We start from the raw sequence: 14203 nt of genomic DNA on the forward strand, positions 1-14203 counted from the left end.
CTAATTAAGGATAGAATAAATTAGAAGGTATACTCTCACTTAACTCATCAAATACATTTGTCGAGTAACTTCAGGCACTAAATAAGTTGTGAGATCAGTAAAGGCTTTGAGCCATTTATCTAGAAACCTAAAGTGTCAGTATTAGGATCACCAGATCACCTTTTCATGCTTTCATTTCTTAGGACTACTCAACATCTGACAATAATTTAAAAGATAAATATTCAATCGTGTAGTTTTCATGAAAAAGAAATGAAATGGATGTTGGAAATTGATACTCTGGTAATGGAGGCCATGTTCCTGCCTGCCTCCACCCCATCAGAAAAGAGGTTTTGCTGTGTGGAAGTGACCATTGTTCTGAAGAATCACTGGACCCAAGCATCTCTTCTGATGGGCTGGTTTATTGATTATCTGGCTGCAAGCCAAAGCACTCAAACGGTTCGTGTTTTTTGGCCAGCTGTTAAGAAGTGAGACTAGGTCTGAATTGCTGTTGATTCATGAGCACTTCTGTTTATTAAATTCCTTCTAAGAGTTAACCATGATTCTATTTAAAACTTTTTATAAGATAATGAAGGAAGTGAAAAATTTGGAATTGGTGATATTGGGAAAATCAAGTGGTCCATTAAAAAATGGGAGGAGAAATTGTGGTAAGACATATAGCAAACATTCTAATTCCAGAGAAATCAATCAATCAATCAGTGCCATTTTTTGAACACTTATTCTGTGCCGATCACTGTCCCAAGTGCCTGGGAAAGTACAATAAAGGTGGAAGACACCATCCCTGTCCTCAAGGAATTTATAGTCTATAATCCTGCCTGCATTATAGTGGGAGGACATTTAGAAAGGTTTTTAAAGAGTTAACCTGAAAGAAGAAACTGAGATACAGTGAAGAGAATAAAGGGAAAATATGTGGATTTTAATTAAGTTTTTGCTTAAATGAAGAAAATTGAATTTATCATGAAAAGCTATTCAAAAATAGTAGTAAACATATTTCCTGAACACCAACTGTGCAAAACACTGAACTTAGTGCTTGGGAAAGCACAGTAGAAGCACGTGAAATGTGTTCCTTGTCCACTTGAATGTGGAAGACAGACAATAAAAGTACAACTGGGGTAATGAGAACAAAATAAACTGACCCTACAATTGCTCACACATACATAATCGGAGAGGGAGGGTATAAATAAGCAATCAAACATAGTTTAGACAGTGAGCAGACCAACAATTAACCTGAATTTTTAACCTAAGGTATTAGTCTTCTAGAAGGTTACAGTTCCAGGGGGAAGACCATGTTGTGCTCAGAGAACTAAGACCCTCAACCCATTTTCATGACCTGTAAGGTTTGTTGCAGACCACCCCCAGACCTCTTCTATACACACAAGGGAGAAATTGGGTCAGCTACTAAGTATATATCTCTAGCCTGCTCCTTTCATTGGATAAACCCAAGCTTCTCCTCTCCTACTCCTGCCAAGCTCCTTCCTAATGAGAAGGCTGGTGCAGACTAGTTGTATTCTAGTGAAGTAACTTGAATTCTCTGCCTGATCACACACTGTGGATTTTCCATCTGAACTGTCGTTCCATTAGCCATCCACAAATTAGATTCACTAGTCTACTAGATAATCAATCTGAAAATTATTTAGACAGATTGATTTCTGGGAATGGGCGTTCGGTGTTAGGAAGTCAGGACTGAATACTATCAGTCCTGGAAAGCTCAGCAGATCTGATAGTTTACTTTCATAGTCAAGCAACCATTGAAATTCGTAGAATTCCCATTCCAATGCCAGAAATACTAAGATAATTTGCCTAAAAGTTGGATTTAAAATATCTTGTCCTTTCAAGGAGTCACAGGTCACATCGATGGATATATCTTGAGCAGATAGGCAGAGAATTCATTTTTAAGTCTGGGAACTTTAATGTAAGATGTAGAATGATAAATGTTGATCTTTCTGTTTTGAAAGTCTGAACACAAAATAATCAGGGTAATTGGCAGAGAAGATTGTTCTTTCTTGGATTAAATTAGTACCAGACTAACTTGGACCTCTCAAATATGTCAGAATAGAGGTTAACTTAAAAATACAAATCAGAAGCATGATCAACAGTTTTTCAAACAATCATACAAGAATTAGGGGTAATAGAAAGTTAATATCATCCTCAATTTAAAATTGGCTGAAAATTCATAGAACTGATAATTCAGAGGGAAGAGTCTTTGGAAATTTGAATTAGATACAATTGCAGGCTAGTGGGTTCAACGTGGGATCGATCAGTTGATTGTATTCATTAAGCACTTACTGAGTGCCGAGCAACCTAAATCTGATTCAGAATTTCATATTTTCTGTCCCTCAGTGCCGTTCTTATCTGTGCAATAACAATAATGATAATGTTAACAATTATGATAGTGGTATTTGTTAAGAGCTTAGTATGTGCCAAGCATTGTACTAAGCACTGGCTACATATGAGATGATTAGGTCAGACACTTCATTTTCTCCACCTAATTAGGTCTTACTCTCCACTTTCTTCATCCAGCTCCTGGACATATCCTTTCCCATTACATGGAATTCCGCCCCCCCCACAAAATTTTAAGCTGACAAACCATTCCCTGTCATATCTTTAAAGCTCTCCTAGCTTCCCAAACTAATCTCCACCTCCCTGATCATGTCATACCTAGAGACTCTTAGCGCTCATGTGTATATCTGTTAATTTATTCCCATCTACAATTCAGTCATTGCTTTCTGGGCAGGGAATGTGTCTACCAATTTTGCTGCACTGTACTCTCTCAAACACTTAGTATGGTGCTCTGTACACAGTAAGTGCTCAATAAATTTCATAGACTGATTTAACTGCCTACTTTTTTATCCATAATATCCATGCTTTTACTCATATTTGTACTATAGCTCACAATTTGTATTTTTCCCATCTCCCCCATTATATTTTAAGATCCTCAAGGGGAGGTCCTTCTCTTCTACTTCCATTATAGGTTCCCAGGCATCTACAACTTCATATTCTTGGAGCTCAAGAAATATCAACATTGATTTTGATGATCACACTCGAATGCCTAGAATCTGCGCAATTCAATTGCATAATCTTTTGTATTCCGAGGAGGACTTCCTCCCGTCACTATTTCCAGAATATGATAAAAACAAAGACCTACAGCCATTCATGGCTAAGGTTGTCAAGGATACTTGTGGCCCAGGTCTCTTCCTGCCAACTTCCACCCCTACTTGTGCTGTGATAGGACAGTACTGGGAAGGTTGGAGGTTTTCAGAAAGAGCAATCAATCAATCATATTTATTAAGTGCTTACTGTGTGCAGAACACTGTACTAAGTGCTTGGGAGAGTAGAATAACATTGAGTTGGTAGGCACATTACCTGCCCACAGTGAATTTACATTCTAGAGGGGGAGACACACATTAGTGTAAATCAGCGTGGCTCAGTGGAAAGAGCCTGGGCTTTGGAGTCAGAGGTCATGAGTTCAACTCCCGGCTCTGCCACTTGTCAGCTGTGTGACTATGGGTAAGTCACTTAACTTCTCTGTGCCTCAGTTACCTCATCTGTAAAATGAGGATTAACTGTGAGCCTCACGTGGGACAACATGATTACCCTGTATCTCCCCCAGCGCTTAGAACAGTGCTCTGCACATAGTAAGCGCTAACAAATACCAACATGATTAAATAAATTACAAGTTTGTACATAAGTGCCATGAGTCTGAGCGAAGGGTGAATAACGGCAGAAAATTCATGTGCAAGGGCAACACAGAAGAGAGTGGGAGAAGAAGAAATGAGGGCTTAGCCAAAGAAAACTTCTCAGAGGAATTGAGGCTTCAGTAAGGCTTTGAAGGTGGGGAGAGTGATTGTCTATTGGATATGAAGATGGTGGGCGTTCCAGGCCTGAAGGAGGACATGGGCAAGAAGTCAGCAGAGAGATAGACAAGATTGGGATACAGTGAGAAGGTTGGTGTTAGTGGAGTGAAGGCAGTGTGTTGGGATGAAGTGGGAGAGGGGTGAGGTAATACAGGAGAAAGCAAGGTGATTGAGTGCTTTAAAGCCAATGTTAAGTAGTTTCTGTTGGTTGCAGAGGTGGATGATCAACCACTGAAGGTTCTTGAGAAGCAGCGTGGCTCAGTGGAAAGAGCACGGGCTTTGGAGTCATGGCTCTTGAGTTCGAATCCCAGCTCTGCCACTTGTCGGCTGTGTGACTGTGGGCAAGTCACTTTACTTCTCTGGGCCTCAGTTCCCTCATCTGTAAAATGGGGATGAAGACTGTGAGCCCCACGTGGGACAACCTGATTCCCCTATGTCTACCCCAGTGCTTAGAACAGTGCTCGGCACATAGTAAGCGCTTAACAAATACCAACATTAACATTATTGAGGAGTGGGGAAACAGAGACTGAACATTTTTGTAGAAAAATTATCCAGACTTTATTTAATTTCCCCTCACTTTTCTAAATGTATTTGTTAAGCACTTTCTATGTTCCAGGCACTTTACTAAGCACTGGGTTAGATATAAGTGAATCAGTTTGACCACAGTCCATGTCCCACATGGGGCTTAGAGTATTAATCCTTATTTTACAGATGAGGTAACTGAGGCTCTGAGTGTCATAGTCCCATAGTGTTCACCAGTCTTCATTGCTGAAGGGACGAGGTGACCAGAGTAAAATAGGGGTGATCTTGGGGAAGGTGAGATGGAGACCATGTTTTTGCTGCCTTTAACAGTAACAGCTGGGGGAGAACTGCTGTTACTACCCATATAGGGGTGACTGGAACCACGGTAAAACCCACAGCATTGTTGTGGAATGTAACATGACCTAATGGAAAGAGCATGGACCCAGAGTCAGGAAATTTGGGTTCTAATCCCAGATCTGCCCCCTGTTTTGAAATGATATTTGTTATGTCACTTTATTATTATTATTATTATTATTATTATGTACCAGGCACTGTACTAAGTCCTGGGGTAGATACAAGCTAATCAGGTTGGACACAATCCATGTTCCACATGGAACTAACAGTCTTAATCCCCATTTTACAGATGAGATGATTGAGGCACAGAGAAGCTAAATGATTTGCTGAAACTCACATCACAGACAAGTAATAGAACCAGAATTAGAATCAAGTTCTCACTCTTTCCACTAGGCCACACGTTTTACTCTGGCTGCTGACTTACATGTTGTGTGACATTGGGCATGTTACTTGACTTCTCTGTGCCTCAGCTTCCTCATCTGTAAAACTGGTATTTTAATACCTGTTCTGCCTTCTAGCTAGCCTGTGATCTCCATGTGGGATGGGGGCTGTGCCTGGCCTGATTATATGCCCGGTGGTTTGGCACATACTAAATGCCTAACCGATACAGTTATTCTTATAAGTGCTGAGTGCTTTAACATACTCTAAAGTTGTTGGAGTTTGTAAAGCCCAGTTTAAGATTCTTATAATGAATACCCAAATTTGAATCTTGTAAAAGAAATCCCTGGAATGACATCTAGATATAATGCAGGGCATTTTTTGTTGTCAGTCAGAAAGGGCCAGTGGGATTTTTCACATTTTTGCTCTACACTTGTATTGATGCATTGTAGGTGTTAATCTTATTCCATCCAGTTGTTAAATATTAATTGTGGATGTCAAAACAAAAATGTCATCCTGGAACAGGGTGTCATGTAAAAATGTCACGATAAAAGACAACAGTGGCATTAACTCTAATATGTTAGGTAGCTAAATGAATATTGACTTGATAAAAAAAAATGTGATAAAAAACCTACAATAGGCCCCTAAGAAAAATATAGAAATCTCTAGCATATTGCTTCCCGGGGCCTGTTTACTATGTGACTGAGCATAACAGCAATCAATTTTTAAATGATACAAATAAATAATAATATGTGTGTCTCTTGTCACTTTTATGCTAATGTGTTCTTCTGAATGGTTTAAGATGCAGATTCTCTTATTTTAAAATAACTCACTGAAAGTTGAAATAAACCTAGACTATAAACCCAGCAGTGTATTATATTTTCTTGAACTAGACTTAACCCTGAGTCATTATTGAGAAATCTTGGCTGGCTCTTCACTGCCAAATGATCTGGCTGGTTGAAACTTCTATCTGATTATCCAGATAGATTAGGACAAGAAATTTTGGCTACTTAATCATCCAGATAACTGATACGTGCACTCTTGGGAGTCAGAAAAAATTTTGGCCAGATCAAGAAGGTAATCCAAAATTTGGAGAGATGGGAATCAGTAAATCCTTATGGTGTTATTCAGCCTGTTTAGAAGGAGACTCTAAGATCTATGATCCAAATGGGGAGCAGGGGACTATGTCCCCTTAAACTCACAAGGGCAATAAGAAACAGTGTTTGCATATGGTGGGGTGACATAGATAAAACTACAATCTGGGAACTCCATTCCAACTGATTCCCTTCAATACGGGTTTGGATTTTTGCTATAACTCCCTCAACAGGCTCCCTTCCACATGCTCTGGATGGGGCCATGATGGGACCAGTGGCCACTCTTCAAATTTGAAAGACAGTAGACAGTACCATCTTTCAATACCTTTCTGAATAACAATAAAAATATTACTGTGGTATTTATTAAGGGTTTACTATATATGTAAAATTATACCAAGCATTGAGGTAGGTGCAATCAGATCAGACACAGATCTTGTCCAACGTGAAGTTCATAGTCTAAATCAGTAGGAGAATTAATATTTAATCCTCAATTTTATAGGAGAGGAAACTGAGTCACAGATTATTTAAGTAACGAGCCCTAGGTCACATAGACAAATGACAGAGCCAGCATTACAACCATTATGGCCTAGTGAACAGAGTCCTGGCCTGAGAATCAGAGGACCTGACTTCCTAATCCCAGCTCTGCCAATTCCTTGCTTTGTGACCTTGAATACATTTCTAAACTTCTCTGTGCCTAGTTTCCTCATCTGTAAAATGGGCATTCATCCAATTCCTCTTCTCCCTCTTAGACTGTGAGTCACGTGAGGGACAGGGACTGTGTCCAACTTGATGAACTTTGAATCTACCCCAGCTCTTAGAACAGTACTTGACACATAGTAAGCACTTAAATACCATTACAATGATGATGATGATGATAAGAATAATAGTAATGAAAATAATAATAATGATAAAGTCCTCTGACTCCCAGACCCATGTTCTTTCCATTAGACTACACTGCTTCTCAAATTACAGACTTTCCCAGATTTATTGCTTATATCTCCAGGTTATATGCTCCCAACTGTTACTTGACCACTTTGGGAAGTATGTAAAGCATGTAAATAAGTGCTACAGGAGGTTAAGAATATTTAAGTACTACTATGAAAACAGTGTGAACCATTATATACTTTTCTTACTCCACTATTACTACTACTGAACCATTGTAAATATCCAACTAAGACTCAAGAAAATATAATAAAAAAGAAAAGGGAAACTAAAGGGAGGTATTTGAGGGGTTGCTATAGATAACTTCACATGAGCAATTAAGATTCCTCGGAAGCCACCTTGAAGAAAGCATCCGGCATGTGATAGAGATGAATCACCTCATCTCATAAATCTGGCACTTAAAACTTCCTAGTTATGAATATTACTGACAGAAAGATTTAGTTATATGTTTCATCCCCCATAGTGGCCAAATAATTACTATCTCCGTTCGTCTTCATTATTATTGCCATCTTCTACCTTGTTCTTTGGAAATTATACTGAAGTAGGAGGTTATTTTTGAGGGCTATGAGTTACTCTGAGCCATTTATATATCTAAGAAGCTGGAAATTGGTAGGACATAGTTATTCTGATGTGCCTGTGCATATTTAACAATGCCATTATAAAAGTACATTTTTGAGCCAAATTGTACTGAAGAATACCTGACATCAAAGGCAGGAAAACAATGTAGAAGGTAGAGTCCACTCCCCAGCATTTTTTAACTGATCCTTTCTCTCCTGGAGGTCTAGATTGGTCATTCCTATTATTTCAGTCCTATAGCATGAAGATTGCTATTGGTGACAATGTGGGTAAGTTTATGAGATACAGCATGTTACCAAAAGGTTGAGAATTAACTTCAGACCAATAGAGGTAGAAGGCCAGTGTTTAAATTTAATACATTGCATAAACTGCAGGGAATGTATTTCACAGAATCATTCTTGCATGTTTCATTTTTTCAATTAAATAACAGCATAAGCTTTAGAAAATGAACACTGCTTGGGCAGAATAAAATCAACACAGAGTTCTTCAGTAAATAGGAGGTTATAGTTTGTAAAAAATATAGTTTTACTATGGTATCAGAATTATTTAAGTATTTATTGGCAACAAATAAAGACTCCATTGTTATTTCTGAGAGAACTCAACTTTTTCCACAAATTAGGGACGATATTGCAGTTCACAATTTACTATCAGAGTCCTGTATTGGGCACAGTCCCTTAAAACTTTCTGCTTTTCTTTACTGTCATTTTTTAGCCACTTTGGTTTCAATGCAGGCATTGAAAACAAAAAGCATTTTTGTTTTCCAGAATTTGCTCTCATTCAGAACAAGAATAGATGTTTGCTCTCCTAAAAGTCTCTCAGAGTCCTTTATTCTCTCCTGGTTGCAAAAAATGAAGATGTCTCTCACAGTACTTCAGAAGGACATCTTGCCAGTAATCAATGACAGAACGACGTATTGAAAGTGAAAATTTAGTCTTCCACTTTAAAAATGTTAAGCAATATTTCCAGTGCACATTCCCACCTTATCAAATATTTCACTTTTTCTGAAATCTATTGAAAAAGCATAGGAGCCATTCTTACATAAACTTTATGACTCAACTGAACCTCCATTAGCTTATAATTTTAGAGTGAATTTCCCCTTGAGATTGAGAGAATTTACCTTTCTGGCAAAAACTAGGTTAGGGAAGTTTTGTTTTCAGTGTTTTCTCCTTAACCTGAGTCGCTTATTATTGAATGCTTTCTTTCAATTCTCATTTCTTAAGTCAAGCAAGAACATTTGTGTTGTCACTTGGTGATGAATTTATATGTAGAAGGAAGATTTGTTCCTTTGCTTTTCAGCTGGACTTAAATAAATGCATTCTCTTTCTAAGACATGAATTAATTGATGGCTTTCTGCTCTAGACAGCCACAATGTAATAAAAGATCTAAATCCAGAGTGCGCAAAGTGTTTTACATTGGAGGTTTAAGGGAGAATAAAGGGATTCCAGGAAAAATTATCAATAATAAACCAACTAAAATCCAATTATCTATAAAAATCAAATTATTTAATTATCCAATATTTCTGAGCAACTTTTAGGAAAAGAAATTCAGACTTCCTGCCAAGTTTTCCTTGGGCTTTTCAATGTCAGTTTTTTAGTTGACTGGATTGCAATTTCTGCAGAAAGCACAGATTTCTGTGTGTGTCCGTGTGTTAAATCACTAATTGTTCTTAATGATTTGATTTGTCATCAAACGCTAATGGGAAAATTTTAGTAGATTACCTTTCAATACCAGAGTGGTTGGTGTTTGAGAAATGGACATGAAGAAAAAGAGGAAGACTCCTGGAAACTTGATCCTGGTTGTAATTTTGTTTTCCCCAGTGATTTGTTTTTTTAAGTAGCCTAGAGGCTTTAGGATATTTTGAGTGGAAAATAAGATATTCATTGAACTTGTTTTTCTATGAGTTAGGGAACCTGATGACAAAAGATCCGTTGCCATTGGCTTTACTCCAGCCAAGGATGATCACTGGATGGTCCCTGCCAACTGAAGCTCACTGCATATGGTCCATCTAATCCCAAGTGGAAGGAATTCCCGTTCATGTTGTGAAAGTGCAAAGCTCTCCAGCTTTCTGTGTATCTCCACACACAGAAGTAGTTGAAATACAGAGTTACTAGTTAGGGTTAAATTCCCGAAGAAACACCAAGAGAAGGTAAAAGTTGAGGACTTTCTCTCATGACTCCTTTGCTATCAGTAAATGAGAGGATGAGAGGAGACCAATCACCACTCGCCAAGTGAGAAATTGTCACTGCCCCTGCTGTGTCACCGCTAGCCCATCACCAGCAGACAGATGATTTTCATTCTGTCATCCCAGTGGTGGTGAACTCTCCCCATGTGATCAGTTGTCATGGTATCTGCTGAAGCTTATTAGCTTTCAGGACTGATTCTTCCCTTTCTGCCAGGGAAGATGGGAACAGCATGATCTCTGGATAGAAAGGGCAGAAAATCCTCTCTCTCCACTCTTCTATTTCTACAGGAATTTCCAAGATGACCACAGCTGTGACTGGAAAACTCATAGACTGCCATGTGATCTCCTAACAAGGACCAAAATAAGCTCTTCTATTCATGCTGATTAAGTGCATAGGACTCAGGGCTACAGAGGGATGCAAATCTCTGGGCAACAAACAAATCAGCTGAATGTCCATTGCTCATTTCTGGTTTTCCCTTCTGTCCTTCTTTCCTCAACCTCCCTGGCAGAATGGCTCAGTATAGATCAATCAGTGGTATTTATTGAGTGTTACTGTTTGCAGAGTTTTTTTCTAAGTGCTTGGAAGAGTATAATACAAGAGTTGATAGACACATACCCTGTCCACAATGAGTGTACAGTCTAGAGGGGGAGGCAGACACTAATATAAATAAACTATGGATATTCACAACAGTGCTGTGTGGTTGAGGAGGTAAGCACTTAGTACAGTGCTTTGCACACAGTAAGCACTCAGTAAATACAATTGAATGAATGAATGATGGAGTGAATATCAAGTGCTTAAAGGAGAAATCCAAGTGCATAGATGATGCAGAAGGGAGAGGGAGTCAGGTAAAAGAGAGTTTAATTGGAGAAGTCCTCTTGAAAATATCACCTTAATAAGACTTTGAAGGTGAGGAGAGTGGTGGTCCAACATATATGGAGGGGGAGGGAGTTCTACATCTGAGGGAGGGTGTGGGAAAGGGGTTCAGTGACAAGATACATTTAAGCTAAACACAGTGAACAAGCTGCAGCTGGAGGAGTGAACTTTGTGGGTTGGGCTCTAATAGGAGATGAGTGAGGTAAGTTGGGAGTGGGCTGGGTAAGCTGTCTGAGTGCACTAAAGCTGATGTTAAGGAGTTTCTGCTGTATGTGCTGATAGATGGGCATCCATTGGAGATTCTGGAGGAGTGGGGAGAAGGGGTCTGAGTGGCTTTTAGAAAAATGATCTGGGCAACAGAGTGAAGTATGGACTAGAGTGGTGGAGGCAGGAGGCAGGGAGGTCACTGACAATGCAGATAATAATAATAATAATTATGGTATTTGCTAAGTACTTACCATCTGTTAGCCATTGTACTAAGTGCTGGATACAAGCAAATCAAGGGGGACTCAGTCCCTATCCCATGGGGGGCTCACAGTCTCAATCCCTATTTTACAGATGAGGTAACTGAGGTACTGAGAAGTAAAGTGACTTGCCCAAGGTCACATAGCAGACAAATGGTAGAGGTGGAATTAGAACCCATGACCTTCTGACTCCCACACTGGTGCTCTATCCTCTAGGCCATGTTGCTTCTCTGCAGCTTTGCTTAGGGATACAATAGTCAAGGTAGGATCAGATAAATACTTGGATTCGTGTAGTAGCAGTTTGGATGGAGAGGAAAGAGTGGATTTCAGTGATGTTGTGAAAGTAGAAGTGACAGGATTTGGAGACAGACTGAATGAGAGAGGTGAGTCGAGGATAATGCTAAGGTTATATAAGAGTTTGTGAGAAACAGAGGGTAGTGATATTATCTATGGTGATGGGAAATACAGGGGAGGAAAGGGTTTGGGACCTAAGATGAGGAGTTTAGTTTTGGACATGTTTAGTTTGCGGTGTCTGTGAAACATCCAGGTAGAGATGTCCTGAAAGCAGGAAGAAATGTGAGGCTGCAGAGGAAGACAGAGATCAGGGCTGTAGAGATTTCTGACATTTCATTCTGCCTTCTTCTATTGGTAATGGGCAGAAGTGGTATGCTTGATCTTTTTGACAAGGGCAATAATATTTAATCACAGAACCAGAACACTGAGCTCTTTGAGGACAGGGATTATATCTTCCAAGTCTACTGTACTGTACACTTCGAATTGCGCTCTACACAAAGTAAGCACTCAATACATTTCATTGATTAATTGAACCTGTGGTGTATTTTGATTGGAATTACATAGCATATATCCCTGTGAAAACAAGGAAGACCTTCAGACTTTCTAGGTGGAATGAGTAATGAACTTTTCTACTTGACTATTGGCAAGTTTTGCAGATATCAAAAATACTGAGATAAAAGGACAAAGCCTTAGGCATGAGGAAGATTTAGCACAAAGGAACAATTTCAGATTAAAAGAGGGCTGGACACAATTTCATCAAAGCTTGTTGGTTCATCAATTGTGAATATGATACCAAGGAACAAAATGTGGTGGTAATAGTACTTACTGATTATCCACTTTATGCAATGCTCTGTATTATGCCCTGTGGAAAGAGAACAGAAGCATCAACCAGTCAATGTTATAAATGTTATTTATTGAGAATTTACTGCATGCAGAGCACTGTACCGAGCACTTGGGAGAGTACCATTCAGTAGACTTGATTACACAATCCCTGTCTTCAAGGAGTTTACAATCTAGTGAATGAGACAGTCTCCCCTGCCCACAGGAGAATGAAGGCATAAATATATTTCCAAAAAAGGTCCTCAGAGTAAGCAAATTGACTGTAAAATTGATTATACATGTTAACACAAGTGCTGAGAGAGGACATAAATATTTTTGTAAGGGAAGCAGCATGGTGTAATGGAAAGAGCATGGGACTGGGAGTCAGAGGCCTGGGTTCTAATCCTGACTCTGCCACTTGTCACTTGTGTAAACTTGGGCTAGTCACTTAACTTTTCTGTGCCTCAGATTCCTCAACCCCAAAATGGGGATTAAATCCTCTTTCCTCCTACTAAGATTGTGAGCCCCTTGTGGGACAGGGACTGTGTCCAACCTGATTATCCTGAATCTACCCTAGCTTTTAATGCCTGGCACATAATAAGTCCTTAACAAGTACCATAAAAAATTGTATATACTAGCTGGGTGGAAGAGACCCTAGCATACCTGAAGTGACATGCTGGATTAGATTCCCTCACCAAAACAGAAGGATAAATTGTTTTGTGCAAGTGCCCGCAAGTGTTAAATCACGACCAGGAACGTAAGGCTATAATGCCACATTAAATATTAATGAGGTGATGAGAATTTGGTGTCTTTTGATTCCCGTCCTCTTGAGTTAAATCCATCTGTACATATGGATTTAGCTCCACTTAGCATATCTGTGCAAATTTTCCAGCTCAGTTTAGCTCTTGGGTGAGATTGTGCCATTGCAATCCCTTGGATCCTTAAAGCTTACCTGAAACTTTCAATAAGAACAGCAGTGTTTTGGCTGAGAAAAGTAAATATGTTTCTTTGTCATTCAGGCCCAAGTCTGCAAATTTCCTGTGCTAGATAATAGAAATTTAGTGACTTGAAAACAGAGGATAGGCTGAATGAATTCCCTCCTTAACATTTGCTCTTTATCTCCTCAATGCAGAGTATTACGAAATGGAATTTGGAAGGAAATGGATTTAAGTGTATTGAAAATATCTTCTCTGGGGACTAATTTTGCCATATTTTAGAAAAGAAAATCTCACTTATATTTTCAGAAAAGGGCATGCCCAAAGCTGTTGCAATCATAATATTATGAAGCTAAGATCTTCAAAACTTTTCATGCAAAATGAAAACCATTCTGGGGACAAAACCTTTTTTTTGCAATCAATTGCTCATTAGCTCTCATCAGTGAGCAACCCATTAGGTGTTTGCATTCTGACATAAAGTAAGGCAGATAGTCCGTTAGGGGTGATTTGATGGCATACCCAGATAGTGACTCATTTTAGCTTCTCCACTGGTTTAGTATTGTGTAATGTGTAGCTTTGGATATGTTTAGGAAGAAAACATTGTTATTTAAAGTAGATTCAATTTGGAATCCAGTTTTTTGCTGGATTATCATCTATCACTAAAAGAATCTAAGAGGTAAGTAAGCATCAAGCTCTTTTGTGAGGTGAAAAGTCTTAGACTGATAACTGTACAGAGAAGTAGCATGGCCTCGTGGAAAGAGCATGAGTTCAGCAGTCAGAGGACCTGGCTTCTAAAACCAGCTCGACTTCTTGTATGCTATGCGACCTCGGGCAAGTCATTTAACTTCTCAATGCCTCAGTTACCTCATCTGTAAAATGGTGATTAAGATTGGGTGCCCCATGTGGGACGTGGACTGT

The sequence above is a fragment of the Ornithorhynchus anatinus genome, chromosome 1 (genome assembly GCF_004115215.2).
Source record: "Ornithorhynchus anatinus isolate Pmale09 chromosome 1, mOrnAna1.pri.v4, whole genome shotgun sequence".
NCBI classification, from domain to species: Eukaryota; Metazoa; Chordata; class Mammalia; order Monotremata; family Ornithorhynchidae; genus Ornithorhynchus; species Ornithorhynchus anatinus.